The 26,995-nt window shown below is 42.1% G+C and overlaps 1 protein-coding gene and 8 non-coding genes across 9 annotated transcripts in view; 2 read left to right on the forward strand and 7 right to left on the reverse strand.

Moving 5' to 3' along the window:
- The window catches only part of LOC144213358 (uncharacterized), a 150,885-nt gene that overhangs the window by 109,287 nt on the left and 14,603 nt on the right, over positions 1 to 26,995 (reverse strand). The gene's annotated exons all lie outside the window — the stretch shown is intronic.
- trnap-agg (transfer RNA proline (anticodon AGG)) lies at positions 1,823 to 1,894 on the reverse strand. Its single transcript has one exon. It is a non-coding gene; the product is annotated as a tRNA-Pro (tRNA).
- trnal-aag (transfer RNA leucine (anticodon AAG)) lies at positions 6,611 to 6,692 on the reverse strand. Its single transcript has one exon. It is a non-coding gene; the product is annotated as a tRNA-Leu (tRNA).
- trnaf-gaa (transfer RNA phenylalanine (anticodon GAA)) lies at positions 8,166 to 8,238 on the reverse strand. Its single transcript has one exon. It is a non-coding gene; the product is annotated as a tRNA-Phe (tRNA).
- Positions 14,192 to 14,263, forward strand: trnae-uuc (transfer RNA glutamic acid (anticodon UUC)). The gene has a single exon. It is a non-coding gene; the product is annotated as a tRNA-Glu (tRNA).
- trnap-ugg (transfer RNA proline (anticodon UGG)) lies at positions 17,414 to 17,485 on the forward strand. The gene has a single exon. It is a non-coding gene; the product is annotated as a tRNA-Pro (tRNA).
- trnap-agg (transfer RNA proline (anticodon AGG)) lies at positions 18,771 to 18,851 on the reverse strand. The gene is given in 2 exon segments: positions 18,771 to 18,805; positions 18,814 to 18,851. It is a non-coding gene; the product is annotated as a tRNA-Pro (tRNA).
- On the reverse strand, positions 23,391 to 23,464 carry trnai-aau (transfer RNA isoleucine (anticodon AAU)). Its single transcript has one exon. It is a non-coding gene; the product is annotated as a tRNA-Ile (tRNA).
- Positions 26,393 to 26,465, reverse strand: trnaf-gaa (transfer RNA phenylalanine (anticodon GAA)). Its single transcript has one exon. It is a non-coding gene; the product is annotated as a tRNA-Phe (tRNA).

A 26,995-nucleotide genomic window follows, 5' to 3' on the forward strand; every position in this document is an offset into this window, starting at 1 on the left:
TTGTACAGTTGAATAAAAATGACAGAAGCCATAGCGATGGTATGAATTTTGAGAACAATTTTGAGGCATTTAAATTGGAAATATGGTACTTTTCCAATATGGTTGCTTCAAAAAATGTAAAACTTCAGGATTTCTCGAGTTTAAGCAGGTGGTCCGGAGTTTGTGATGCATTTCCGGAGAAATTCCTGGAATTCCAGAGTAGTTGGCTGCCCTGAGATATAGTGAGACTCGTGGCTTTTCCAACCTTCTGCTGGAGCCTTTCAGGATCGCCAGTTGAAGAACCTCGGTCTTGGCTGGGGACCGTCATTGCACGGTTAGTGCTGATTTTCACAGTCATCCATTTTGCATTTATAAAATTCCATTTTCAAAAAAACGACGTACGAGACATTCGGTGCCGGGATTAACAAAAAAGATACCATGTTGAATTTAAACTTGCAGTTTCGCTAATAGTGTACATTACATATTAGCCTTTGTGGAGCAGGCTGACCAAAATTATGCTCTTTTCTCCCTTTTCCATTTTTTGGGGGTACGTATTGCTATTTTTTTTCTAACCGTGAAAAACTACTGCATCTAAAAATGTATGGATATCATGTATCCTACTAAGATGGGGAAAGCTTTCATTTTTGTTGCAATATCTTATGAGAGTAGTTTTCTTACATTCAGGGAGAACGGGGTTGGTTGCCACAAGGGTAGGATTTGCCTACATATTTATGAAATAGATGAGCGGAGTGTTATGGATTCACTTGTTCATCCTCTGTATTGCCTATCCTCAAGGGGGTTAAGGGTTTGCTGGGTCCATCCCAGGTAGTTATTAACAGCAGCAAACCTGGGTAATTTTGCACCCTGCAATGAAAATTCACATTTCAAATAGAGTTATGGAAAAAATAAAATTTCCCAAGTTTCTTTAACCCTGGAAAAACTTGTTTCTTTTATAATGTAGACAATGCACAAAACATACCCTAATAGGTGAGCCATCATTATTTTTGGTATACATTTTTGCAATATTGATACATTAAGAAGACCACGCAACCCGAACTAACAAGGGTGCGCAATACGGAAGTTGAATGAATTAATTCATTGGAAGTTTCATCTTCCCTCGACACTAATGCTTGTCTCAATGGAATCAGAAGATATCTTGCCAGAAGAAGACAAGTAACAGAGATGTATTCTGATAAAGGAACTGATTTCCAATCAGCTGACAAGGACATAAATCAATGAATGAAACACAAACAGGATTGAAAAATACTTGCAACAAAAAGGAAATATTTGAGCTCTTACAGTGTAAATTAACCAATAGACAATATGCAGTTCAGGGTGTTTTTGTGGTGAGTCTGACCTGAAATAGCTCCAATGGGAAAGCATTGGATCTAAGATCTAAAGTTGCCTGGTTTAACCTTGGGCTTCAGCACTCACTTGGCCTTTATCTAATCAGCTAATAATCCATTTGAGTTCAGTTTACTAGGGACCCTAGAGTCAATGTACAGTTCATGTTAATTTTTATTGACCTACTGAAGCGGATAAATCTTTGGTGAGAGAGCACTTGACTGAAGATCTAAAGGTCCCTGGTTTAACTCCTCGTTTCGGCAATACTTTGGACTTTGCAAGCTCAGCCTAATTCCGCTGGCAGTCAGTTTGAAAACTGTTTCTTTGTAAGCCATGAGTCATTTTGCAGTCAAGTTGGGTCCGGAACCACTCGCATCCTATGTGAGAATCATACCACTAGACCAAGGAGCCTGGGGTTCCCATACAGTGACACTTTTTTTCTCAGGTTACTTTGTGACATGTCAACCCCCTTAAGAAATCACAATTCGAAAAAAAGCAAGGGCTCGTCCGGGAGTTGGACCCGGGACCTCTCGCACCCTAAGCGAGAATCATACCACTAGACCAACGAGCCAGATGTGCTCATGGAATGACACTTTTTTCTCAGATGGCTTATGTCCGATATAACTGCACCATAGATCACAAAACAACATAGCAATGTCTCGTGCAGGAGTTGGACCCAGGACCTATGGCATCCTGGGCAAGAATCATACCATTAGACCAATGTGGGATGGGTGCACAAATAGTGACACTTTTCTTCTCAGGTGGCTAATGTCCCATATGACTCCACCATAGATCACAATCCATCAAAGCAAGGGGTCATGCGGGAGTTGGACCCGGGACCTACTGCACCCTAAATGTGAATTATACCACCAGAACAACAAGCCAGATGTAGAGATACTTTTTTTCCCACCATTGATCACCAAACAACACAGCAATGACTCACCCAAGGGTTGGCTTCAGGACCTATGGCACCCTAAGCAAGAATCATACCACTAGACCAACATGCCTTGAGTTAATTAATGAACCTCACACATCCCCATTGCGGCTCCTGGTAGCTCCACCCCCTTTTGCTGCCTTATCAGCAATATTCATTCCAGAAGGAACCAGGTAATTTATGCATTAGATTCGCGTGCCACACATCTACAAATAGAAATTTGTTTTGGAAGGTAAAGTGCCGCCATTCATCGCCCCAGTCAGTCAGCATGAGCGACTGCCATTGGAGTGGCTGTGATTAACTATCTGTTTGCCAATAATGCAATAACGGAAAAGTCGTGACACATTGAAACACACACCCCCACTCTAGTATTTTAACCGTATGTAAAAAAAAAAAAACCCATGGCTTTGCAAAGGTTGAACAAGGTACTGTTAGTTCAACAGTCCAACACTTTCCCAACTGAGTTACTTCAGCCGACTGATAGTCACAACCACCTTGGACTAGGAATAGACTCATGGCTTACTAGTACAATATTCCAATTGGAGCATGAACTGATATTGGTCTGGTTTAGAGAGTCTAATGGACTGACAAAGGCCGAGGTCGATTCATGGAACGCTCTCCAACATTCCCTATCTTCCCTCACAAGAGTCAAACTTGACTGTAAAACGACTGCCAGCTGATTGAGGGCAGGTTCACTAATGTCCAAAGTACTGCCGAAACCCGGGATTGAACCAGGGACCTTTAAATCTTCAGTCTAACGCTCTCCCAACTGATTAACCAGACTTCGCCCAAAATTTGGTCGTTGCCATGGAACCTTGCCACTGATTAATCAGACTTTGCCCAAAGTTTGGTCGTTGTCATGGAGACCTGACACAAATTAATCGGACATTGCCCAGAGTTGGTCGTTGTCTAGAAACCATACTATGCCCTGTTTTCTTATATAAAGACGAACCCACTGTTCATTCGATAGAGAGCTGCAAAAACATCCCGCTGAACAGGACTCCACTGTTGAACCTTTCTCTCCCCTCGTTGCAGTTTGATAATAAACCTATTTCCTATTAAATTGATCTCACTATTTCTTAATCTTCTCCTGAAGTTGTATTTTCAGATCTATCATATTTGGTTGCCGAAAACCTGAGACCCAACAGCCAACAATTGCCGGAGCGACGACGGGGCACGACGACAGCATCCTTCATTGAAAGGGTGAACCCGGCGGACTTTCCCTCGCCACTCCTGTAATCTAGTGACGGGTCCCCGAAATAAGGCAGGTTCGGAACGAGAAAGATCGTGAGTTCACCCTTTGATTTCTGTCTATGTGAAGTGTGATTTGAATGAGTATTATCACTGCTGTAGTATTAAAAGTTTGCGGTCTGGGACCAACTTACGGTGAAAATAGTAGTTTTTGGTCTGGGACCAACGTGCGTAGAACATTATAATTTGTGGTCCGGGACCAACGTACATAGAGCATTATAGATTTTGGACAGGGACCAACGTAAGTAAAACAAGAATAAGTCAGGGACTTATAGTCTTGGTCTGTTAATAGAGTCAGGGACTCTCCTAAGACAAAGTCAGGGACTTTTGGTCTTGGTATATTCACAGATATTGGGTGAATCACAAAGTATTGAGATCAATTTCAGGTAATTTAGAAAATAATTGTTGTTTAAACTATTAAGTAAACGATTAATATGGGTCAGAAAGCAACAAAAGAGGTGGGTGTATTGTCAGACTGCAAAATTAAAATCGGGGAGTTACAAGATGTGAAATGTATGCAAATGCAATGTATGGGGAGTTGCCTGTATCTGCCAAGGTTGGTGACGAAACATGGTTTCTGTCCCAATATGAAGGATATGAAAGGTTTGATAAGCTTAGAAAGGGAATTGTTAAAGGAAAGGGAGAGGAAGAGGAAGAAAAGTGATGAAGTTGAGAAACAGTGGTCGGTGTTGAAAATATGGAAAGAACAGTGTGTGAAACGTCTACAGCACATTGAAAAAATACGAAAAAGAATAACGAGCGAAAACAAGGTCTCATCACCACCATGAAAATCAGCCCGGAAGAGGAAACCATCGTTCATCAAAGACCGACACAACCAAAAATGCCCAAGTTGCTGAAAGATTGCCCAACTCTCTTCCTCCAGCGGCGCCACCCAAAGGTCCCATCTACCCTTCCCTCGTAGGATTGGAACGCCCCCCGATTATGATACTGCTGCCTCGCACCCTGACGACACCATTTTGTCACCAGGCCACACCAGATCCGCTAACTCCTACCGACTTCAAAACTCCTAAGAATATTGGAACGGAAGAGGAGCTCCACAGCCCGCTTTACAAACGATGATGACAGAAAAAAGAAATGTCCAAACCTACCCAATGATGGCTGCGGCGAATCCAAGGTGGGGGGAAAAACAACAACAACCCACCTTATTCGTCTACCGACCTTGGACCAAGGCCCGATGCCTGGAAGCATGCAAGGGACTCGGAGATGTGGAAGAAAATGCGGAACAATAGGCCAGAAAATTCTGTCAGTGAGAGGCATCCTATAACCTGTATGGAGCTGAAGTGGAGAAAGCCTTAAAGAACTCACTGAAACATAGATTGGGCAGAGTCAGAGAGAGATTGACAGGAAGTGATGTAGGGGGAAACATATTAGCCTACGACCCCCATGCCCTAACCGGAGAAATAGAAAAGCTAATAGGAAGAGCATGGACAATGTTCCAGAGACCCTCTGATTACCAAAGAATAAGGACATGTAGGCATAAAGAGGGCGAGACGACAAATTATTACTATGCCAGATTAGAAAGCTGTGTCAAGTCCAACAGCCGCATGATGGATGACGACGATGAAAATGGCCCATTCCGAGTCCAGTTTAAATAATGCTTTATCCAAGGACTCCAAGTTCCCATTTCTGGATTCATCAAAATACACTTGGTCACCTATAAGACTGCCTCATCCGCTGAGATACTCCATTGGGCAAGCCACGCAAAGGAGAACATTTGCTCCAAGAAGGAAAGGGCCCAGGTGACAGCCAGCGCACAAATGATAACCGAGTTGCTTCAAGCCACCACCATGTCGGCTTCACCTTTGGCAACAGAAAGTTCACCTCCACCAGATTGCCACAAGGATTCTGCGACAGCCCAACCATATTCTCCACAGAGATCCAGAGATCCATAAATTACCATCCACATCCAGAGTCCACACAAGTCCTCAACTATGTGGACGACATCCTAATTGCAAGCCCAACAGCAGAAGAAAAGCGAAAACAGTCCATTAGAATGTTCCGACACCTGGAAAAGACGGGGAACAAGGCTTCGTTATCTAAACTTCAATTTTGCCAGATTAAAGTCACATTTTTGGGACATCTCTTGTCACAAAAAGGTCGAAGGTTAATGGACAACAGGAAGAAGGCACTCAAAGATGCCCCCAGACCAAGAAGCAAGTCTTTGCTTTCCTTGGTTTAGCCAACTACTGTCAAGGATGGATCCTTCACTTCGCACAAATCACCCAGCCACTATTGGACCTCATGAGTGACAAAGACCTCAACCTGTCAGATCCTAAAGAATGGACTCCAGCTGCTGAAGAAGCTTTCCACACCATTAAACAAGCCATACTATACTCATCCGTCATGGGCCTGCCAGAGTACACCAAGCCATTATTTCAAATTCATGATGTCTGCCCTTCTCCAACAACATGGTCCATATAAATAGCCATATGGGGCAATATAGGCTATTTGACCGGTTACCGGCTAAATAGGCCCTGTGACTACTTGACCTGTTACTGGCTAAGGAGCCACTGCCTTTAGGTTTAGCCTGCTATTAACTATCAAAGGTGCCTCCAACAGAATTTACGTGTGGGAGTGTTCCACGAAGAACAAAAATATTTCTTAACAGACTAGAAGGTGGGTTCACTTTTTTATATTTATATATTTTCTCAGTGTGCAACAAAAGGGCTTTTTGTGCACTGCAGTTGATTTTTTTTTAAATTATCAAGTCGACTGAATGTACAAGATTGATTTAAAGACAATTAAACAGTGTGTTTAAGAATACATTTAACAACCCACGTTGCTGACAAACCTTTTTCCTGCTCAGGCAAAAGTTTTAGTCAGAAGGTGATAGCTAAGAGACACATATGTCTTGGGTGGTGAGCAGTGGACAATAACTATTACCTGTCATCCACGATGGCTTCAACACAGAACAAATGTATTTTGTGGATGTTACCAAACACAGTGGTGGGAAACCACGAGGCTCCTATTAATGCACCCGGGACTCGGCTCCCTCCCCAGTGGTTTTCACATTTTAGTTGAAATGTTAGGGAAGAGCCATTTGCACCCAATTAAAAGAGACTTAAGCATCTCAGGAGATATTGGCAGTGGTGGGATTAGAACCCACGCCTCCTGAGAGACTGGAGCCTTAATCCAGCGCCTTAGACCGCTCGGCCACACTACCTTGGATGAGGCTGTGGAAGTCTTCCACAAACCTAAAGCAATCTATCCCAGATCTCTGAGGGTGCAGTGGGACACCCGGCTGACTTGCAGGCAGGCGTGGCCTCAATTCCCAAAGGTGTCGGTATGATTATGAGTGCAAAAGGTTGTTTGTGCCCTACGGCTTACTGGTGTTGTCTGCCTTTCGCTTGAAGTCTGGTGGGATAGACTCCATCATCAGGATGTGTAGTATAGGGCCCCTATCAAATTTGTTTACCATGTCTCCCTTCATCAACACGCCTGAATCAAATAATTGGGATCGTTTACATTACATTAGCGTGCCCAACTCCAGCCCTCGAGGGCCGCAATCAAATTTGTTTTCCATGTCTCCCTCCATCAACACGCCTGAATCAAATAATAAGGATCGTTATCAAGCTTCTGGACGATGAGTTGACCATTTGGTTCAGGTGTGATAGAGGAGGGAGATATGAAAAAGAGACCGCAAAGGGGCCCTAAAGGACCGGAGTTGGGCACCCCTCCATAGTTAAATTACTGTCATTGGCTCGTTGGTCTAGTGGTATGAGTCTCGCTTTGGGTGTGAGAGGTCCTGGGTCCAACTCCCGAACGAGTCCTGGTTTTATTGAATTATGATATATGATGGGGTGGGTGATATGGGACATTAGCCATCGAAGAAAAAAAAGTGTCAGTTTAAGAGCTCATCTAGCTTGTTGGCCAATACTTGAATAAACTTGAACATTGGAAGACATACTGAGGCAGATATAATGAAAGTTAAGGCCGCGTCTGCAGAGGCGGGGATGCAACAATTCAGAGGCCGGACAGTGTGACAACTCTCCAGGCTCCCCAAAGCTATTTTCCGCCAAAAAGCCATTTCAACGGTGTTTTGAATAGAGATAAGACAAGTCATAACAATGGGAGGCGTTAATACAAATGAAGGAGGTGGAGTACAAAAGGTGTCGTGTACATTTTAACCAATAGGTGTAAATTAAATTATATTCTAATAACCTTTAATACACCAGAGTGCAAAAGGGTGCAAGATTAAATATAAGAATACCATTTATATTTCACATTAGCCACCTAAGGAAAAAAGTGTCACCGTATGGGCACCCCTGGCACGTCTGTCACATTGACTTTAAAAATTTGACAGATAGGCCGGGTCAGCACAAGATACGATACATATAAAAAACTGCATCCGTTAACAGTACATGTGAAACATAAACAGAAAAAAAGAAGTAAAGTATGAACATACTCATCACTCATCATTAAAGTAAAAAGTATAATGTACAAAGTAAAGTAAAAAGGAATGTTATAAGAAATATTCAAATGTAATTTAAAAAAAGAGAGGGACTGTAAAACATGAAAAACAAAAAGAGTGGACAGAGCTACTGCCACTGGCAAATTGTTCGATCGGAATTTTTGTCGTAAGACAAAATGTTTTAAGGGGTCATATCACAAGCTTCGACTGCAAATACCAATATGCTGCCGAAACCCAGGGTCGAACCAGGGACCTTTAGATCTTCAGTCTAACGCTCTCCCAACTGAGCTACTTCGGCTGAATGTTCTAGAACTTAACCAACTTGGACTGCAAATTGACCCATGGCTTACTAAAACGACAGTCGAACCTTGTGATACGACGGCTTCGCCGCGATGAAAGTTTTGATCGAATAATTCACCCGAGATACGATCTAAATTTCGTGATGCGACCAAGCCAGGTGGCCATGGCACTGTCTTTTTTGCGTCTCTTTCGTGTATAAAATATTTCTACGCCACTGGGCGGACTTTGCATTTCCCCACCCACCAGCTTTTTCCCCCGCGTTGGGTACATTTACAGGTAAACAATATTACTATGGATCGGCAGAGTTCTGCAAAGCAAAAGTGTTGACAATGGACACGAAAGGTGAAATAATTGAAAAATATGAGTGAAGTACGTGTTACTGAGTACGCTAGGCAATACGAGAGGAGTACGTCAACCATTTCGACCATCCTTAAGCAGAAGGACGCATCAAGACATTTTCCTTGATTATTGCCGAGGAAAGTTACATCCCCCAGCAAGTTTTCAAATGCGATGAAACTGGTCTTTTGTGGAAAAAGATGCCCGGGCGGACATTCATCAAAGCAGAGGAGAAGGCATTATCGTTACACAAACCCATGAAGGACTGCGGAACAGCCCCCTCCTCCTACTCCGTGTGTGTCATTGTCTCTCCCCTCCGCATTGTCTCTCCCCTCCGAAAAATGTCTTTTTTGCATCTCTTTCATGTATAAAATATTTCAATGACCACTGGGCTGACTTTGCATTTCCCCACCCGCCCGCTTTACTCCCCATAATGGTCTACATTTATATACCAGGTAAACAATATTACTATGGATCGGCAGAGTTTTGCAAAGAAAAGGCGACTGTTGACAATGGACAGGAAACGTGAAATAATTTAAAAATGTACTAGGAGTATTATATTACTTCTCATTCCCTCTTTTTAATATTTCTGGTCTCAACTCTCTCTCATAGTCATAGGTACCGTTCAAAGCGGTTGCGACCAGATATATTACAACGGTGGGGGTGGGGGTATTTGTTGCGAGCCAGAGGCAATGTTGTTTTATGAGCAGTGGAACGATCGCTAGTACTGCAAGAATACTTTTGGTTTGATTGATGATTAGCCTCTCTGGTACTAAATTCTGGGGGCCAAGCTTCTTTTTGTTCTGTATTGTATTCTATGTCGGAGTGATAAAAAACAGGTTAAAATTGTTCTCTTTTAGTCGTCTAGTTTTAAAAATTATGCGACCAACTTTGGTCTTGTCCAGAGGTCTTGGATAGTTAGATTTGTGGGGTCATTTGGACACGAAAAAAGATGCTCAGTATTGTGGGGGGAAAAGTTGCAGCTTCTAATACTTTTCGTTGGCAAGTGGTCGTGGGTTATCCTATTGTGAGGACATTTGTGTGCATCATTTTTGGAATATTTTGAAGGGAATACGTAGAAAAACATCAAACATCCCATCGATAGCAAACGTAAGGTTGGAGGCAAGGGAAAAAAGATTAAAACAAAATTAGAATTCAGTTTTGTGTAAAGTTACGTTAAACGTTTGTTTAAGTGTGTCTGTATATATTAATCCAAGTTCATTTAAATTTGTTTGTTCCGTTTACCAGTCTGTTGTTGTGAAAATTAAATCTAAAAATAAATATTGTTTGGTTCTGTCCACTCTCTTGTTAATTCTTTAGTCCTTTTTTTTCTTTTTATGTTTCATATGTGCTGTTAACGGATGCAGTTTTTATATGTACCGTATCTTGCGCTGACCCGGCCCATCTGTCAAATTTCTAAAGTCAATGTGGACCCGGGCCACAAAGTTTGCCCACCCCAGCACTCGACAGACAAGCCAGGGGTGCCCATACAGTGACACTTTTTTCCTTAGGTGACTAACGTACCATATCACCCCCAAATTAGATCGCAATTTGACAGGACAAGTTCTCATCAGGGAGTTGGACCCGGGACCTCTCGCACCCAAAGCAAGAATCATACCAGTAGACCAACGAGGCAGGATTGCCCTTATAAGGACACTTTTTTCTCGGGTGGCAAATGTGCCATATCAACCCCATAATAGCTCACAATTTGACAAAACATGGACTCATCTGGGAGTTGGACCCGGGACATCTCACAACCTAAGCGAAAATCATACCAATAGACCAACGAGCCATGCATTTCCATGATGTGACACTCTTTTTAAGGTGTAAGCATGTGACCTATCAACCTACATAATAGATCACAATTGGACAAAGCAAGGGCTCGTAAGGGAGTAGGACTGTGGGATTTAATCCATATACATTCAATAACTTCGGATCAAAGGAGACACACGGAGTCAGTCGTGATGAGATCTACCAGACTTCAGCTGAAGGAGGGGGTCAGAGTAGCCAGCGCTGGAAGATGTGTCCATCCACCAGCCTGAACAGTTCGAGTCCCCCAACAGATGAGCTAGTTTTATTAACAGAACGTCATGTGACATAGGTACAAACATTAAGCGGGAAAAGGTGAACAAAGAAATGGGTGTGTCATGGTATATGACGCCCCCTAACTCATAGGTGTTATGATGGAAATTTCCACTAGGCTATCTAAAACTATCCTCGTGACTATACTGAATAAAATTATAAAGACTAATTTCTATACTCCACAATTTCCCCCTATAGTAACTTTGAAAGAATTGTCATTAAATACATCAATTTATATCCCTCCTATCCAGGTCCTAGAATACAAATATCATCAGCAGTTATTAATCAATGGGTTTGGAAAACAACAAAGTAACTTGTCAAGGCAGAGACAAAAAACTCGAGGTAATTTTAGTGTTATTCGAGAAAAAATCCTCTGCGTCCCTTTTTATGAGCGAACACAATTTTTAAGTCAAGACAAGTACAATTTCCCGGAAGACTCGACATACCGAGACTCGTCACAATTTGAAAGAGTGGGAGAATCTCCATTATGATTTGCCATGCAGTGATACTGTATGTCACTGTAAGCTACCAGCGTGTGCTAAATAGTATTTTGAATCATGACTTTCATACAGGGGATTACACACATAGAGAAAATACAGAACAGTAACAAAATCGCAAGTGAGGGAGTTGCAAATTTAAACAGAATTGAGAACCACGACCCGTGTTGGCCAAGGCTTTCATTTCAGCTATAGCACGAGTCATGTACTGGTTTCATCTGCGATGAAGGTGCAGCAGTGTTCTCCCATCATGGCACACGCACCTCCATCCTTGGCTGTTATCAGATCCAGGACCATCCGATCCTGCAACTCCATTCCCCTTCGGGCTTTTAAATCATCTGCTATACCCAGTAGGGCCTTGACAGTTTGGGTAATGCACACATGTAACAGTTCAATGGAACTTTGCCCACTCAAAGTTGGCAAAGTTGCGACAGTATGGTTTTCTGGGGGGGTGGACCACAACTTATGGTCACGTGGAACACCGACACCCCAGATTGAATCATGTGGTTTGAATTGCACTGATTTTGATCTCTTATCGCTTACTGTTACGTTCATTACTGGTAGTGTCAGGTTTAGAACCATATACATTCAATAACTTCGGATCAGAGGTAGCACACGCAGAGTCGGCTTGATCAGATTTTCAAAGACTTCAGCTGAGGGAGGGGTCGGCAGTAGCCAGCGCTGGGAGTTTGAAAGTTGAGGTATTTTGAGGAAAAGGTAAAAAGAAATGATTTTAAGTAGCAGAGAATGGTTTTGATCCATTGACCTCTGGGTTATGGGCCCAGCACGCTTCCGCTGCTCCACTCTGTTTCCTCTCAATTGTGAATTGACAAGCTGACACACAAATTTAATCAATCTGACTAATCCAAGCAGACATACAGAGGCACATGACAATTCCCTCCTGCTGACTGAGCTCCTGAGGACCACTAGCACAAGCATCTCGGTCTTGGATGTGGACTGTCACATCCACGGTGAGTTCTGCAATTTACAGTCATCCATTTTTCAGTTAAGAACTTCCATTTCAATGAAAAACACAAATACAAGACGTTCGGCGGCACAATTAACATAATCAAGATAACAGCTATTAGCTAATGTTACTATACAAATTGAGCAGGAAGACATTTTTCGTTTTACCAGTATGAAATGTTGTGTGTTTTTTAAAGGTGTTCTTGTGATTGGATGTTTGACCACACACTGAGCAGGGGAAACGTTTTTTTTTCCTGTGTGGATTTGTTCTGTGATGCTTTAAATTGGCCTTCCAAGTGAATTTGTAAATACAAACTGACAAAGAAAATATGTTCAACCGATCTGGGTTCTTTTGTGTGATTTTAAAGTCTTTTGGCAACTGAATTTTTGACAACAGACTGAGCAGGAAAAAGGTTTTTCACCTATGTAGGTTCTTGTGGATTTTCAATGTTATAAAAACAGTTAATCATACCACATGTCAGGAAGCTGTCACAAGCATACTACCCCTATACATCTTCCCAAATTAAAACTTTCTATAAACGTTACAAACGTATGCCGCACAATGTTTGCAGTTGTTTAAATATATAGATATCATCTATCCTGTTTAGTTAGTCTGATAAGATTCATGTCAGAATCTGTATTGTAGAATAAATTCATCATTAGCATTTTGATTGTGAAAAGGGGCCTATATTTATTGCTTGACATATGTGCAATTGTCTTTGTTTTATGATTTAAGATTTCTGCTGCTAAATCTCTGATGTCAAAACTTGGGGGTTATGCTTCTAAGTACTGTGTTCCTAAATTGTTTTGTTGTGATTTGGAAAAAAATAAACATTTTAAATGTGAAATTGCCTATGACATTCTAAATTAATATTGTCGCGTAAATTTTCATAGGTTAAAAAATGGATTAACTTAATACAGTTGAACCTCGGTTATCGCAGTTAATGGGGACCGAGACCACCTGCGAAAACTGAAAATCCGCGAGGTAGCGGCGCCCCTTCAAAAATGCTTAAAAAAGCGTATCCACGTGCACAAAAGCACCAACAAACTATATGCTGTTCATTCAGGTGTTTAATTCTACATCAGAATGCAGGTGCCATGTTGATGCATACAAACAAATCAAATACAGTATAGTAAAAAACTGTAAAATATGTTGTCTGTTTACAATGACAATTGAGGGTCTAGAACACTGTTCTTACAAACAATTTACCAATTATCGATATTCAGCTTTCAAAAACAAGCAAACTACAATTAACTAACACAATTAGCTAACATAGTAGTCCGGATGGATGATCTTCTGCTGATTTTTTGCGCATAAGAAACAAGGTTATCAGAAGTTGTGAACGTTGTTTATTTTTTTGGTTGTTGAAGATGTGCCTATAAACAGCCATGACGTCATCAATACGATTGCTGAATTTGACAGCTCTTACCATGTATCATCAATTTCTGGGCTCTTCAATGGAGGAGATGAGACCCTCCATTGTCGACCAGATTGTCGGGCTACGCTCGCGTAGCTATTTCCTGCTCTCAACCTGTCCAATAAACTCACTTTTCCGTTAATTGTTAACATATTTCGCTTTTTATTCGGTTCCCTAGATGCACCAAGGGATAAAGATCATTTGGGAGGCATCACGAAGGGATTCACAAAACTTTTACACTTTACTTGGCGGGAAGCGTACTGTATAGCACGAGATAAGCGTGGACTGAGAATGGGCATCGGGAGAAGCTTGAGCTGCTGTAGTGAATGGGCCAATGGGAAGTCAAGTATTCAGTTAGTATTCAGCTGGCCAATCAGCTTGCGTTTATGCAGGTGATGCTTTGCGCATACGTGCATTCATTGTGTCTTAAAATCTTGTAAAATGATGCAATTACTATTATTTTGTAAAATAATGTAATTTCTAATTTCAATTTAATATTTTTCATTATTTATTTATTTTTTCATTAAAAAAACGCGAAGCTCTGAAGCCGCAATGGGTGAACCGCGAAGTAGCGAGATCCCAATGTACTTTCATGAGTCTATCATCCAAACTGCATGCTTCTACTTGATCTGGATCAGCAGCCCAGGGTATATCCCATATGGTCTAGCGGTAAGGATTCCTGGTTTTCACCCAGGTGACCCGGGTTCGACTCCCGGTATGGGAAACCTCATACTATGTGGATGGATTGAGAACTATTGAACTACTATAATTTCCAGAAACAAATAACTACTGTTTTGCACAAGCCTTTCCCACTTCTAACCGAGTAGATGTCTGTTGCTAATGATGTGGTATTTTAATGAGTCTATCATCAAAGCTTCATACTTCTACTTGATCTGGATCAGGATCCTAAGAAATATCCCTTATGGTCTAGTGGTCAGGAATCCTGGTTTTCAGACAAGTGTTCCAGGTTCGACTCCTGGTGTGGGAAACTTTGAATTAAATGTCTGGACTCAGAAATACTGCACCTCTATACTTTCCGGAAACAAATCCCAATTGCCTATTACCTGACCTCTCCGAACTGAAATCCCCCACCTGAAACAGACTCTCTACCCTTCCTATGTTCATTCACCCTGAACGCCTGTGAACTTGATGGGAAGAGAATTGTTGATATCTATTGGAGCTACCATCCTATGTGGGCCGGATGGCCTCACAGTGACTTTACCAAATGGCTCAAAGATTCCGTGTTCACAATCAGCACGAAAACGTGGACAATGGTTGATGTGTCCTTTGCAGCAAGAATCGGATGTAGCAACAGTCTATTGATCACGTCTTGAGCCTGAAACTCCGGCCACTGGGGGACTGTTGTCTGTTCATTACCCGTGGAAATCATTCATTGACTCAATCCGACCTCACCATTCGCCCATGGATTATTTTCATTGTCCGTTATTTTATGACACAGACGATGACATAATCTATCAAGACCGTTTTCAGAAGGTTCTTGGAACCATGCGGCTGACCAGTTAGCAAAGTCAATCGCTGGATACGTAGTAGATAATCCTTCTAATCTAGTTCTATTGGCCACTGCCCTTGACTCCGAGACTGTGCATGAGAGTTTGTCTGTCTGTGTGGTTCTGCAGGCTCAGCAGTCGGCCTCTCCAGAGGAACGGACTGTGTGGGCACATGCGGGTGCTGTAAAACGAGGGGATGGTGTATGGGTGGGTCCCATGGGATGCCCTGTACTCCCCATGGGGCCATTATCGGTGTCTGTCTTGACGGAGGCCCACTCACCCACTCCAGTGGGCCCCCAGGCAATGATGACTAAATTGACTAATTGGTGGCACCCACCTGCTCCTTTACGTCCAATACACATCATGGGGTAACCCTTTGAACACATTCTAGAATCTAGTAGCTTGTGTTGGTCCCCTTCCACAAACCAAATCTGGCAACCAATACTTGCTGACTGTTATGTGTATGGCCACGCGCTATCCCGAAGCCATTCTGTTGCAAAATATTACATCCCCATCTGTAGTGAAGGCCCTGATCAAGTTTTTCTCTACTTTTGGTCTTCCACGGATTGTGCAGACAGATCAAGGGACACATTTCTTGTCGGGATATTTGCTGCAAACTTTCTTCCAACGATTGGTTGATGCCTCTCTCACTCTGAACTTGGCAAAATTTGAATTTGGAAAAGCCAAGGTTACATATTCGGGTAAGGTGGTGGGTGGTGGCAAGATCCGTCCCTTGCAGTGAAAAGTGGCTGCTATCCAGGCTTTTCCACCTCCTACCAACAGGCGAGAACTACGAATAATTTTAGGCATGACAGGTTACCACTGGGGTTTCTGCCAAAATTTCTCGTCTGTCTCCGCTCCCCTGACTGACCTGATAAGTCACTCCGTGCCATTTTTATGGTCGACTGAGCGCCAGTCTGCATGGCTCTGTAAGGCTCTCCTTTGCAGTGCCCCAGGCCTCAGGGCTCCTGATTTTTCTTCACCATTCTCTGTTGAAGTCGATGCGAGCGGTCTTGGTGTGGGCGCGGTATTGACCCAGTAGGACCCAGATGGTTTAGTCCATCCCGTTGCATACTTCTCTAAGAAGTTTAATGCTAGTCAAAAGCGATATTCTACAATTGAACAGGAGACGCTTGCTCTGCTATTAGCGCTCCAATTATTTGATTTTTATGCAGGATCTACTTCAACTCCAATCGAGGTGTACAATCTGGATAAAATGTTTAACCACAATCAGCGGTTGATGCGCTGGGCGCTTGTCTTTCAAAATTATAATTTGAGTATTCATCACATAAGAGGCTCAGAAAATGTTATGGCTGATGCCCTGTCTCGGGTTTAGGAGGAGAGTTGTATCAGGCTTGTATTGGTGGATTGAGGCAGTTTGGTGGTTCAATTTCGCCAACAGGTTGACTCTTGAGGGGGAGGTGTTATGGCTGTCAGCCTGGACACACCCTGTGTAATAGGGTCTGTGGTTTCTTTTCATCTGCAGGTACATGGAGCTGTGGCTGCACCCCTGTGACAAAGCCCTGCCCAGGCCAACACCGCTGTGACTACTTCCCTATCATCCTATCTCCAATCAAGATTCACTTCTTGTCCTTATTTAAACCCTTTTATTTGTCAGTTCATTCTTGATTCTTGACTTTGACTCAATGGGCTGCCTGTGATTGTAAATGCTGAGGCAGTGGAGTCATTTTTTTTTCTTTAGAAAGCACATTGTTTAGTGTTGAGTAAAGTTTGAAGGCCCCAGCTTCACCTGATATTGTGAGTACGTTACTCCTTGTTATATTTAGTATTTATGTTGACAAAGATTTTGGGGTGTATAGGGGGTCTTGAAATAAGTTTAGACACCCCGGGGTATACATATAGTTTGTTGCATTTATACACGTAGTTTATTCCCCTGTCTAGACTTTGATTACATCAGTTCTGACAGTGGCACCCTTCGGCCTTATTTCCTGTATTTTGTGGGTGTTCATTTGAACATCTGTCTAGGAGGGTGGTTTTACCGTGTTTGAGGGTGCCACTTTAATATCTTTTGCTTCCCCTGTGTTATCCCGTAGTCCAGGTTTTGGTGGACTTTGTTGTAAATAAATTATCACTGAAGGCTACTTGCAGTATTTGTCTTTCTCATCCTTGACTGAACCCTTCTGCTGTGGTAGTTGCGACTCCCTGGTATATCTTACCATCAAGGGGAGTCGTAACATGGCTAATCTCCCATATCACCCCATCATAGATCACATCTCAACAAAATAAGAGGTCATCTGGGAGTGGGACCCGGGACCTCTCGCACTTAAAGCGAGAATCATACCACGAGACCAACGAGCCGAAGATGCCCATACAATGACACTTTTTTCTCGACTATGGGCACACCAGGCTCGTTGGTCTAGTGGTATGATTCTCGCTTTGGGTGCGAGTGGTCCTGGGTCCAATTCCCGGACGAGCCCTTGCTTTGTCGAATTGTGATCTATCATGGGGGTTGATATGTCACATTTGCCACCTGAGAAAAAAGTATCATTGTAGGAAAGCCCCTGGCTCATTGGTCTGGTGGTATGAATCTTGCTAAGGTTGCCATGGGCCCCAGGTCCAACTCCCAGACGGGCTCCTGCTCTGTCAAATTGCAATTTTTGGTGGAGTGATATGGGACATTAGCCATCTGAGAAAAAAATTGTCATTCATTGGGTACATTTGGCTCGCTGGTCTATTGGTATGGTTCTAGCTGAGGGTGTGAGAGGTCCTGCATTCAACTCCCAGACGAGCACTTGATTTATCGGGTGATATGTGACATCCGCCATCTGAGAAAAAAAGTTTAATTGTGTGGGCACCTCTAGCTCGTTGGTCTAGTGTATGTTTCTTGCTTAAGGTGCGTGAGGTCCCAAGTCTAACTCCTGGATGAGCCTTTGTTTTTTCAAATTGTTATCTATTATGGAAATGTAATATACATCTATACTCTTCATTTGAATTTGATCCTTAAACAGAAAGTCGGCACTCATGATTGACTTTCCCGGGCCACACAAATTGATGCGGTGGGCTAGATTTGCCCCCCGGGCCGCCACTTTGACACATGTGCTCTGCACGGAAACAAATTCATACGCGATAACATTGTGATGAAACTCTTAACAAAGGCCCACATGCGACTTCACCCGACCAAGTAGAGCAATAATAAGGATTCGCTACTCAATGGAGTGGAGGTACCCTTACCAAACCAACATATTGTCACGCAGCCAGTTCACGGTCATAACTTTGAATGGTTTGTGAGAGAGTTATGTAACAGTCATGGCAAAACTCACAGTGTGAGCAGAAGGCAACAACAAGGAGTAAGCTTGTACTTTCTCTGGCAAGTAAAAAGCCGCTTTTCTCTTTTTTGGCAGAGAAAGAAACTCAGTGGTTAAAATATTCCCCGACAAACGCTATTTCGGCCCATTTTTGTTTATTTTGTCTATTTTATGCAATTTTCTAATTTTACACAAAAGTTTGTTTGAGTTTGTTTTTCCAAATTTTCTTTTGGTGTTTTTTTTCTGAAAAAATGTTTGCTGAATTTCTTCCAACGATTGACTGTCATCCATGATGGCTTCAAAACGGAACGAATGTATTTTGTGGATGTTAACAAAGACAGTGATGGGAATCCACAAGGCTCCTATTTATGAACGCGGGACTCTGCTCTCTCACCAGTGGTTTTGACATTTTTGTTTAAATGTCAGGGAAGAGGCATTTCCTTTTAAAACAGAATATTGGCAGTGGTGGGATTTGAACCCACGCCTCTTGAGAGACTGAAGCCTAATCCAGCGCCTTAGACCGCTCGGCCACACTACCTTAGGTAAAGCTGTAGTAGGTTTCCACAAACCCAGAGCAATCAATCCCAGATCTCTGTGGGTGCAGTGGGACACCCGGCTGACTTGCAGGCAGGCGTGGCCTCAATTCCCAATGGTGCCGGTATGATTGGGAGTGCAAATGGTTGTTTGTGCCCTACGGCTGACTGGTGTTGTCTGCCTTTTGCTTGAAGTCTGGTGGGATAGACTCCAGCAACCCCCGCAAAACTTGCTAAGATGTGTAGTATGGAAGATGAATGAATGAAATTGACATTACTGTGGAGTATAGAATCTATTCTTTATACTTTTATTCAGTATAGTCACTAGGATAGTATTTTGCAGAGCCTACTGGAAAGTTATATCATGACACCTATCGGTTAGGGGCGCGTCATATACCAAGACACGCCCATTTCTTTGTTCACCTCTTCCCACCTTAAGTTTGTACCTCAGTCACATGACCCTTTGTTAATAAAACTAGCTCAACTGTTGGGGATAAGTAGGGATGTGAACTGGTCAGGCTGGGGGATGGACACATCTCCCAGCGCTGGCTACTCTGACCCCTCCTTCATCTGAAGTCTTTGAAAATCTCATCAAGCCGACTCAGCGTGTGCCTCCTCTGATCCGAAAGTATTGAATGTATATGGTTTTATACCCGACTTTTTCTGGTGCCGAAAAACCTGGGAATTCATTTCTGAATTTCTCGGACCGCGGTGGACTGAAAGCCAAAATTTCTGACGTCAGCTACTCTTACTTTGAAAGAGAGGGCATTTTTCGGTCGATCGCGGCCCGTTTGAAGAAGGAACCCGGCCAGAAAGAGGATGCACGCACAAGAGACGGTAGAGCTGTTTAAAATCAAAGTATAACAAGGCTGGTGAAAATCCCATTTTTCCTCTCGTGAAGAAATCGAAGAAAAACGTTCCATAAATGGGAAATATTTGCATATCGTTGGGGACTATGTATGTCAAAAAAAGGGAATACACAAGAAATGCGGCGAATGTACACTTCGGCCATAGGTGACGTTCGTAAGGAAAACTGGTGATGCGTGAAAAAGTCGAAGAAAAACGTTCCATAAATGGGAAATATTTGCATATCGTTGGGGAGTATGTTTGTCAAAAAAAAAGGGAATACACAAGAAATGCGGCGAATGTACACTAGGTCACCATAGGTGACGTTCGTAAGGAAAACTGGTGATGCGGTTTAGACTAGGGGGTGAAAGAATCCCTCGTAAAAGATTTTTGGAGATTGTTAAAAATAAGGGAAACCTTCCAAAAATACAGCACCTGATGAGTAAAAGAGCGCTCAATAAAAGTAATCTTCATATTAAGTATATATATATATATATATATATATATATATATATATATATATATATAGAGAGAGAGAGAGAGAGAGAGAGAGAGAGAGAGAGATAGAGAGAGAGATAGAGATAGAGAGAGAGATAGAGAGAGAGATAGAGAGAGAGATAGAGAGAGAGATAGAGAGAGATAGAGAGAGAGAGATAGAGAGAGATAGAGAGAGGGATAGAGAGAGAGATAGAGAGAGAGATAGAGAGAGAGATAGAGAGAGATAGAGAGAGAGATAGAGAGAGAGATAGAGAGAGATAGAGAGAGAGATAGAGAGAGAGATAGAGAGAGATATATATATATATATATATATATATATATATATATATATATATATATATATATATATATATATATATATATATATATATATATATATATATATATATATATATATATATATATATATATAGAACAAAAGAAGAGATGCGAGGGGGTGGGGGGTAGAAGAAAGGATGAGCACATGGCAGGGAGAAGATGGCCGATTAAAGTGGAGCCACAAAACAAAGAAGAGTGTAGCTCAAATGCTCATCCTCCACCAGTTAAATCTCCCCTGACGCAGCGAAACGGGGGTAGCACCAACTCAACCACGCCCTAGGCAAAGAGAGGGGGATCGCCCCCTCAATAAACTGCACAATGCTCTTAAAGCACCACACGGTGGGGAAATAGAGAGCGAGAGCCCCAACCAGCTCAAATCACCCACCCCCTGCACAAACAGGGAGGGGTGGGGGACTGAAAGAGACAGGCAGAGAAAGAGAGTTGACAAAGAGAGAGACAGAAAAAGTTGACAGGGTGAAAGACTGTGATGTGAATAGAGACAGAGAGCTGGGGAGAGAGAGAGAGAGAGAGAGAGAGAGAGAGAGAGAGAGAGAGAGAGAGAGAGAGAGAGAGACAGATAGTTGATAATATTATGATATATTAGTGACACATTATGGGTCCTTTATTAAACACTGAAATTTATATTAGGAAATTCCTGAAATGTTAAAAGGTTATTTTTCCTAAATTTTAATTGTGGTAATAGTGAGCCCAGAAAATGGCTCTTATTTTAAATATAACTGCCTACTTGGAGCGGATAGGAATTCAATAGGAATTCCGCTAGCGCAATTTAGCTATCCTGATAGCTAATTTAGCAATATGAGAGTGATTTGTGATTTAGATTTAAGTATTAAGAATAATCCAAATTATTAAATGAAGACAATGCAGAAATGGCATTCATCCAAATTATTAATGATATCATATGAGAAGAAAACAATGCAGAAATTGTACCTGAGAAGTTTAGATAAAATAATTAATTTAGGATAAGCACGATTTCTATAGGATGGAATAAGATGAATATGTTTAGTGCACGAAACATGATTCATTGTTTTTTTCCAACACTAGATCAAATATGCTTTAGCGTGAGTCATGTTAATGACTATTAAAATATCACAGATTGCATTAGCATCAAATAATTGATGGCAACCAAATGCATTTAACCTAGTTCTTTTGAGAATGATTAGTGCTGATAGGACAGCAAAAGGTGGTTAGCTGCCAAGAAGCCCCAGACTGGGGATGGCGCTCTCCACTAGTGACAAAAATTGCAGACCACTGATGTCTGATTATGAATGAGTGTGAGCGTGAATGGTTGTTTGTCTTTTTGTGTTTTTGATTGGCCATCCACCAAGATATAATCAATCTGTTAGATATCAAGGTGGAAAAGGATTTAGCAAATTGGAATTGATTTCCGAAACTGCCAATAAGCCCTTTTCAGGGATGGCAACAACAAATTATGGAAACATATTTTGTCAAATGACATTTTTAATGAAAAAAGCAGTACTCCAAATGGCGAACTTGAAGTGGAGGAATAAATCTGCTATGCAGAATTTGGGAGCACTGAGAAGAAAAAAAAACTAAGACAGTGACTAAAACACGATATGAAATTCCAAATTACCATTGATTTATAGTGATAATGGCATCCAAATTGTGTTAACAGATTAATTGACTGAATTGACAAAAGGTTCCGTATTTCATTATGAAATCTTTGCGCCTACATAACGAGGTCATCCGGACAACAAAATATGGAGAGCCTATTTAGTAGAGCATACAAAACGCCATTATTCACTACACGGTTGGAGCTGGATGATTCGACTAACCTGGCTATCTGCGTAAAAGAAAAACTTTAAAGAAATGCATTGAATTTGGGTTAGCAGAAGGAGACTGTGCTTCTCAACAGGAAACATGGAGAAGACGCACAAGCAACCCAAAATGAGAACGTCCGTACAAGTGTTGCTGACCAAACAGCAAACATGAAAATAGCTGAAAAGGAGGATGCAGATCCACCTTTGCACTGTAAGGAAGTTCTCTCAGTTGAAACGTTTGAGGAGAGAGGTAAGATAAGATTATTGACGCGATCAGACGTAATGGAAAGCATCCAATATTGATTGGAAAGATTATTGCTCGAGGAGCAATGCCATAAACCATAAGGAACATTTTATATGAGTTGAGAACATTTTATATTAATTGAGAACAAACCTTCTTACAGATTTCTAAAATAAACGATTAGACCGAAAAGAGAAACTACAATGGATAGATATGTACCTAAATTTTAATTTATGTCTGACTATTGGAAAATGTTGATTAAGAAAGACCCTAGGCACACTTAGCAAGATTTATACCACTAAACATACCCATGAATGGGTGAAAAATGTGACCACAATTCTCATCTATAAATATTTTGTGATGTTGTAATATTGATAGAACATATACCAATTGTGTCTCATCTCGTATTCGTGCTTGCTAGCAATTATTATGAAAAGCTAAGGTTCAAAATGTTAGCCGACTAGCATTAGCAAGGTAGCTCAGTCACCTTACCTGACAGATAAACAACTCTGGTACTGCATTTTGTTGATTCGAATTTAAGAGTTTTTAGATTTTTAGTTAGAGATTTTTGCACTTGTGACAACTATTAAGAGTAACCATATTGTGATTTTCTACAGGCTTCCTCATTGGAGGCTAAGCAAAGTTGAGAAACACTGTTCTGCCCGCTTGAGTATGAAGACAAATTTTATTTCAAAACAATTTCGGAAGAGCAGAAATGTGGTGGGAACGAACCAAGCTAGTATTCCCTCACTGAGATGATTCACATCCAGAGTGGCATCTCCTTCCTTGTGGAGCAGAGAAATTACCAGATAACAGAAACTGAGGAAACATCAAAATGGTTGTGGCCCATGTGGGGGTTGAACCCACGACTTTGGCATTATTAGCACCACACTCTGACCTACTGAGTTAACAGGCCATGTTCTTCAAAATTCAGGTATTTGAATGATAACGCAAATGCAACACGTCAACTAGCTATCCACTGATGTTACGGCAAAAGTAGTTGGACAAGATAATTTTATCTAACTTTGGAGAGGTCATGGCCCTTGCGGAAGTCAAACCCACGGCCTTAGCATTATTAGCACCACTGTGACCAACTGAGCTAATCAGCCATGTGCAAAATGGCCATGATTTTAGTGTGATGACCGCAATTGCAAATGTCAGCTCGCTAAACAGTTACGTTACGGCAAAATGAATCATTGTAGGCAATCTTAACTTACTCTAAGGCGAGGGTGTCAAACGGTACAAAATGATGCAGAAGGCCAGATTTGTTCCCCGGGCTGCCTCTTTGACAACTGTGTTCTAGAGTGGCCGTGCCTGTTGAGCGGTCTAACCCACGACTTTGGCATTTACAGCGCCATGCTCTGCCTAAATGAGATGAACAGCAATGTGCTGGCATTGGCTCGGGTGCGACTGTTGGGGCAATCGGCATGGAGATGCGGGGATGGACGGGCGAGGTCGAGCAGAGAGCTTGAACGGATGAGGTCGAGTGGGGAGCGGCGAGTGGAAATTGAATGTCCTTCAAAAAGGGGAACGAAATGTTTAAGTCTACCGGACTGCACTGGCATCTGAGCAAACCCACCATCAGGTTGTGATTGGTTGAGAGCTCCATCCCTCTCTATACCCGAGTATCCAAGACATGCGGGTGTCCTGGTGCCAAATGCACATATGGACACCCTTATGCTTGAACATGGTGTTCATTATTGTCAATCCACTACGAGCGCAGAAATCCAACAATAGAAAACTACTCGGGTTTCAATCGGGGGGGGGGGGGGTCGTTCTTCCCAATCACCCCCTCCAGGTCTCACATCAACATTGAAGTCGCCCATCAGAACAAGTGAGTCCCCCTAAAGAGCACTCTCCAGCACCCCCTCCAATGACTCCAAAAGGAGTAGGAACTCTGAACTTCTGTTTTGTGCATGCACACAAACAACAACCAGGTGCCGTCCCCCCACCCGAAGATGGAGGGATGCGACCCTTTCGTCCCGCGGGCAACTCCAGAGCCAAACTATGTCGAGCCGGTATTTCTCAACCTCACGCTCAGGCTTTTTCCTAGCTGCATCCGGGCGAGGGAAGATTTCGTCCAATAATGTTGCTCAGCATAAGAGGTCCTCTGAGCCATTCTTTGTCTAATGCCTCACAACAGACCAGTTGGCTATGGGTAAGCCTACCAGGGCTTCAAGGCCCCGGACAACATTGCTCCAAGGATCACTGGGGCTGATTAACCCCACCACCGGGACACACAAACCCCACCACCAAGATAAGTTAATGACTCATCTGTGCGGTAATATTAGCTTAAATTCAACATGGTATATTGTTTTGTAAATCCTGGCGCCGAATGTCTCGTACCGAGTTTTTGATTGGAATGGAAATTTTTAAATGCATGATGGATGACTCTGTGAATAGCAGGACTAACTCATGACGGCTGAGACCGAGGTTCTTGCGCTGGTGGTCCACAGGAGCTACGTCAGCAGGTGAGAAAACCCACGATTCCTGAGTATGTGTGCTTCGATTTGATGCTGGAAGGTGGAAGAAGCAGAGTGGAGCAGCGGGAGCGTGCTGCGCCCATAACCCAGACGTCAATGGATTGAAACCATTCTCTGCTACTGACAACAGTTATTTTTTGTAGAAGCAAACCACCTCACTTCCAAGTGTTACATTGCTGTAAAAAAAATGTTCTTGAAAATTATTGATTCTGGAAAAGTTACCTTTTCTCACTTCATATTCTTCTGATCAAAATTCCGATAGAAATTGATCGGGAATCAGACCTGATCGCATCATTTTCACAAGATCGGAATCTGACAAAAAACTAATCATTTTTCTGAAACACGTCCCGCAAATGCCTTGACATTTTGATGAAGGCGGAAGTAATACAGTAAAAAATGGCCAGGCCTAAAAATCATTGTGAAAAAGGAACAGAAAATAGTCAAATAGGAAAATTCCTTTTTATTTCATTTCTTTTTTCTTTTTGTCATCTATTTCAAATATTAACAACAACAAGTGTTTAATTGCATTCTAGTTTCATACACATATTTGAGAGCATGTTCTCACCAAAAAGAAAATGCAGTATCAGTTAAAAAACAAATGAAAAAGACAGGTAAAAAAAGTGAAAACAATCGAAAATTACATCTAAATATGGGAAAAGAAATTCTTATTGTTGGGTTTATTCTGTAATACTATTTTATATGTGTGTATTTAATCATTGTTGTATTAAATCATCCTTCAAATTGTCCAAAGAGAACTCGGGGTTGTAACCAGTCACCAAGTCCTCATTCCAAGGACTAGTTTCTGGACCTTTACCCTAGAATGCAGACCTAGAGCACTTAAGAAGATGCTGATGCAGCAGGATCGCTATCCGCTCAACCTTTGTGATTACTCGCATATTGTCGTAAATTTTCAACATTCTCTATCTGAGCCAATTTTGGTCATGGAGGTGACAAGAATCAAACTTGACTGCAAAACCACTCATGGCTTACAAGGAAGCCAATTTCAAACTGACTGCCTACTGAACTAGGCTTGGTTTGTAAAGTCCAATGTGTTGCCAAAAGCCGGAGTTAAACCAGGTATCGTTACATCCACAGTCCTTCGCTCACCCATCTGAGCTACTTTAGCTGATTAGTATGATTAATAACCAACTTGGACTGCAAATTTACTCATGGCTTACTAGTACAATATTGAAACTGGAGCATTTACTGATATTGGTCTAGTTTAGAGAGTCCAATGGACTGTCGAAGACCAAGATCGATCAGGGGAACGCTCTCCATCATTTCTTATCTGAGCGAATTTAGACCACGTTGGTGACTAGAGTCAAACATGACTGCAAAGCGACTCTTGGCTTACAATGGGCTGCCGAAACCCGGGCTTGAACCAGGGACCTTTAGATCTTCAATCTAACGCTCTCCCAACTGAGCTATTTCGGCTGATTGATAAGGAAGGCAACCAACTTGGATTGCAAAATGACTCATGGTGTGACATGCTAAAGTGATTAAGTTATTAATGATTGCATGTTGGGGATTACAGTAAAAGTTGGATTGAAGACAACAACTAATCACTGTGATTATTTCTCCCTGTGTTTCAAGCAATATGAAAATGCAGGGTGCAACATTCGTAGGCACCGCTGGGATTGCAGTTCAGATGACCAGTGTCGATGACCTGCTCACTAAATTCTGAGCCAGCTAAATCCAAGCATTACAAACCAGGAAAAGGCAGTGAGGAGAGGTGCTGTTAAGAAATGGAAGTTGGCAGTTGAGTACTCGTCTTCTGAGGCCAAGCTGAGATCATCAGAGAGACAGTAAAGACGTGCCAGAAATTTCCGTGTTCAGCGGAGGTGTAAAATGGTCAGTTTGGGGCGACTGAGCATAGTCAACTTTAGGGAGTGGTCCCCCTACCCTTTCATTAAACAAACCTTTCCAGGCAGGTGATGCTCTCTTGTTGTGATGTAAGAGATCCA

This window comes from Stigmatopora nigra, chromosome 20, assembly GCF_051989575.1.
Source record: "Stigmatopora nigra isolate UIUO_SnigA chromosome 20, RoL_Snig_1.1, whole genome shotgun sequence".
Classification (NCBI taxonomy): domain Eukaryota; kingdom Metazoa; phylum Chordata; class Actinopteri; order Syngnathiformes; family Syngnathidae; genus Stigmatopora; species Stigmatopora nigra.